The following is a 5453-nucleotide window of genomic DNA, read 5'->3' on the forward strand; positions in this document are numbered from 1 at the left end:
AAAGTGATATCGGTCACACTTAGAACTTGATGGGTAACGGTCACATCCAAAGTTACGAAAACTGTGGATAAGACGCCAAAATACTTTTATTGAATTTATCTTATCTTGAAAGACGACTTTTTAACCCCCTATCAGCAATTGGTTCACGAGCTATTGAAATCGCTTTTCGTCTATTGCTCATCATCCGTCCGTCTTATTTCCAAAGCGTGGCTGTTAATCACATTTTATTCACCGAAAATATGTCAAGTGTATTTTTTTTAACTTTATTGTTATTTACTGATATAAAATACCTTATATTTAAAGTAGTAGCTATCATTCATTTTTATCCGCTACAAAAGTAACATACCTGTATAACCTAGTTGGTGGTTTGTTGTTTTTAAAACGGATGTCGTTCACAGGGTAACGGTCACATCCAAAGATTTTGAAATGGTTTGGCGCTTCGTAAAGATTGCTGAAATATTGCAGCGTTGTTTTCCCTAACTAATCATTCAGGTAAAGAGGAAATACTACCGAGATACATGATACATCATTAACAATTATCGTAACTATTTTTTTTTTTTTTTTTTTTGCAGAATACTTTGGTTATTCGTACACTGTATATTGTTTCGTTTTTGTCTATACATGTATTTGTACACACCCTTTGTTCTTGCATTGTCTTTGCGTGGAATGTTTGCTGAAGCAAAGTAGAACTGAGGCAACCCTTACCAAGCAGACAAATTACATCTCCATGGAGTACCATTGTACTATTTTGAAGTACGTTTCTGTGTAATTATAATTTAAAAACTTCGCAGTGACAATATACAAGAAACTACATAAAACTCAAAGATGTAAACAAAAGGAAAAGCACACTGATCTATAAGCTACAGAAATACGTGAATACATGATACACAGGATCACTGAGGGGTTTTAGCTGATAGCGTTAGTACAGTTCTACATGTCAGTTCACTAATAATTTCTCCACAGACTTAACACACAATAACGATTGAAAAGGTACTTAGAATTTAACTTAACAACAATAGCACAAATGATCATATGCAAACAAATTATAAAAGCAAATTAGTTGATAACATGCAAGAGGGCCAAGAGATATCGTGACGTTTACCATTGGATTTACAAATCGGTCAATTTAACATGTTGGTCCAATATCTTCATGTTGAATTAACAGATGTCCAGTTGGCATTCATACTCCCCATATTGTCAACTGAATGCAATTTAATGAATATATTTTCATTTGATAACACTTATATGATAACATCCCAAGATATTTGTATATATAAAGAAAAAAATCAATATCGTCAAGGACGAAACAGCCATTTTCTGTGATCGATGGCACAAAAATTATGACATCACATAAAAATAAGCGGATAGCAGATCATGCACCCCTGAATGTCAAATGCGCTTGGTAAGTATACATATTAGGGTTGCAGTGAAAAAGTAAATATATGTATATGAATGCTATAAAGCACCGTGGTAGTCAAATAATTTCAAGATAGCCAAATATTCATTATTTTGTAATCTTATCTGTCTCAAAAAATGAGCATTAATAAATACAATCCTATGTTAAAAATGATTATCAAAATGTCTATATCGAACAAGATATTTGATAATTGTATGTCTACATGGTAACGAACTTCAAGTTGTCGACTACCGCGTTTTCCAATCGGTGCATTATACACAACAAGGGTAAAGAGAGAGATACATGTTGTACTTAAAAAATTCCAGAAAGGTTCATTATGTATGAAGCTCACATGTTGAATTTGAACCACAGCAACAAGTCCATCTATTAGAATCAAGAAAGATGACTTTCTAAACATGAAATTTGAAAAAGATCCTTAATACTCTCTGGCAAATACATGTAAAGGTATCGAAATAAATCGATTTCGGATTGATTCCGAAATATATTATACATAACTGGATCTACATATGAAACCCCTCCAGTACTTTCAGAGAAAAAACAGAAATAAAAGACGGACGGATGACGACCAATGGGGGGAAGGCTATTTTTATAGCTCGCCAACCATTTGCTGATGGTGGGTTTAAAAGATCAATTCAATAAAAGTATTTTGACGGGGTATCCATTGGAGTTGCATGAATGCGTAAATAACGATTACATGTACAATGCTGTAATATTCAGTTTTCGCAACTTTGGATGTGACCGTTACCCCCAAAGTTCTAAGTGTGACCGATATCACTTTCATAATTTCTAATTAAGAACCGTCTATGTTTCTCCACAAGCAGATATAATGAATGAAATATTTTCTTTCAACAGTCATATAGTACATATTAGTAAACGGGACAGTTTTGTGACAGCAAAATTTATTTATTTACAACTTTTAACGTTTTATTGAATAAAATGTGACCGATATCCCTGCTGTCGAAAAATATTGTGTCGAGGTGTTTGCATTATCTGAGCTAGTTTGATCATATTTAATAGCTTCATAGAATCTCTAACAATACACTATCTTTGACGCACGATAGGTTTAGAAGATGCATTGCTTTTATGTCATAATTTCAGCCGATTTTCATCTTGAAGCGGGCGTTTTTTCATTGTTTTTGTGAGCCCGATATCACTTCCGGTGACGTAGATAAACCTCATTTCCCGGTCTACCCGACACGGCTGTCATGAAATGGGAACACACATGTGTGGCTGAAGGTGAAGGTCTCGCAGTACATTTATAGACCAAATCGGTGGCCTATATTAGATACATTCGCACAGAAACTTAGCTGATGATATAAGTTTCGGAGGTTGGCTGTTCAAAGGTATGTAAATACATTTTTAGAAGAAAAAAATATTCAAATAATATCCATGTGTTTATTGAATTGAATTGAATCAATTTATGGTAATTTAAGCTGACTCATGACAAATAGGTGCTAAAGAATGTTCATTATTTATATATGCAGGTAAGTCTGTAACAAACCGTTGATTAGAAATATCAATACCACGGCTAAAATGGTCATTGCTATGCAAAAATAAGTGTGTAAAAGGACCATGTCCAGGGTTTAGAATCGGACTGACCAGTATTGAAATATTCTGTATACATGTATATAAACACCAGTACTGTTATAACTAGAGTAGTTATGATTTAGCCGTGTATTTATTTATACTCTGAATTCCCATCGAACCTTAGCCGTTTTCGATTAAGCGGTTTGACTGGTTTGACCTAGTTGTTCGTTCATGAATTACAGACGGACCTGGTGATTTTATATTGTTTTCAGACGAGCTTTGACAAAGCCCTCACAGGTTTGTATCATAAACTGCAGGTCCGTCAGGATTTATACATAAAATAATGACTTTTACAAACGGTCGAACTTGTTCCGAATAAACGAAAACGTCCCTTGACTCACGAGAGACCCTAGTCTAACGGGAAGTAAACATGTATTATGATTTGTTACCAGATATATAGATATCTATATGTATTGACAAGAGAATATCTAAATAAAATGTAAACAACCACAGGTTATTGTATACATGTATATCACAGAATTACAGTTTAAGAAATGTTCATATAAAATGAACACTATAATTTAATTTACATGTACATGTAGGTCGGGTTAAAACACTATCAGGGCTTATGTAATGTACATATAGGCTAACATAGCGAAGAAAAAAATCGACAAATTATACACTAATATAGTGTGAATCAAATTTTTATTGAAAATATGAAATGGATATATCTTAAACTATTTGGTACAAAGTCAAAGTGTCATAAACATAGAATGATGTAAAGCAAAATAAAAGGAGATGGGAAGCAGACATAATAGATTGTAAGCAGACAAATAAAAACATATTTATGCTGTAGAGGACAACCCAATGACATACTGACAGATTAATTGGGACTAGGTTACTGAATACAGTAGATTGACGTTGCCATAAAAGAAGATAGTTACCACAATCCACAGTCAGTAATCTATGTAAAGGCCAGAAACGCAACTGTGGTGGTTGGTGTGGTAAATTGAAATTGAGACGAATTTATCTACGTGGCCGCCACGTTGATCGTTTTCAGTCACTGGCACGTTGTATAGTGTGAAAGCATATGCCCTTTTATAGTGCTATATCACTGAAGCGAACCAAGCAACACAAGCCCACACACCACCGATCTACATTATATAGACAAAGGTCTAAACCAGTATCGCCCCCCACTCCTGAGAATTTGATGCGCTCAGCAGGAACAATAAATTTACCACTTTTATAGGACTTTTGATATAAGTACCTCAGTTCAGGGAAAGAATCCAGAGCCTACCTCAGTATCAAGGGACGAGCGCTTGACAGAAGGCGGTGTTAAGGGATACGTTAGGAAAAACAAAGTTAGATAAGAAGAGAAGATAACCTAAATTTAGTCGCCTTTAAAGATCATACAATATAGGGGCAGCAGGTTCGTTTGTTTGTTTGATTAATTAACGTCCTATTAACGGCTAGGGTCATGTAAGGACGGCCTTCCATGTATGCGGCGTATTGCATGTATGAAGTGTGAGGTGCGTATTTTGGGAAACTGCGGTATATTCGTGTTGTGTCTTCTTGTAAAGTGGAACTCTCGCCCTTTTTTCTTACGCCCTACCTGCAGGACCAATAGAAATTGATAAAGTGGACTTTACGTGTGTGGACAGGGTGTGGAATGTTGCTTGGTATATTCGGTGGTATGCTTCAGTATTATTTATAGCACTTTAAAAAGGCAAGAGTTCCACAATACAAGAAGACACAACACAAATATACCGCAGTCTCCCAAAACACACTTCACACACTTCACATCGCATACATGAGAGGCCGTCCTTACATGACCCTGAATGTCAATAGGAAATTAATTAATCAATCAAACAAAGTATTTAATCCAACAGACAGTTGTTTGCCCAATTCTTTTCTTTTCTTTCTTCAACATTTGTTGATTCTTGTTGAAGTATTCTTTCCGTGAGAAACCTGGAAATTTTAAAAATTTGACGTGATAATTAATACTAATTTAAAAGCAGGAGATGATATACTTTTGACATAAGATACTTGGATTTTAAAAACATTTTGACTGAGTTTTTCTTTTCACAGATATGACGTCACCAGCTGCAGAATGGTGGTGGAATCTACCAGTAGTCAGATGGATGGCGACATGTTTCCATTTACTTCGTCTTATTGTCATGCTTGTTGTAATGTCAGTGTTTATAGCAATGTTCAAAATTCCATTTCTGGACAAATTTCTCATGGAACGTATGAAGAAATACGACTACCCCGGACTTAAGGACTTAGACATACGTCCGTCTTTCGCGATGATGAGGGAACGTTTCTGGCCAATAGTATATGACACGTGGTTACGAGAGGCACAAGTTGGAGCGAAAGTTAAAGACACTGAATTGTTTAACCCTACGACGAAGTCCATGGTTAGTCTGTTGAGCTTCCAGCAGTCGGGACGACCTCTGGTATTAAACTTTGGTAGCTGCACCTGACCTTGTTTTATGGCAACGTTGGCTGA

The sequence above is a fragment of the Argopecten irradians genome, chromosome 1, assembly GCF_041381155.1.
Source record: "Argopecten irradians isolate NY chromosome 1, Ai_NY, whole genome shotgun sequence".
NCBI lineage: Eukaryota > Metazoa > Mollusca > Bivalvia > Pectinida > Pectinidae > Argopecten > Argopecten irradians.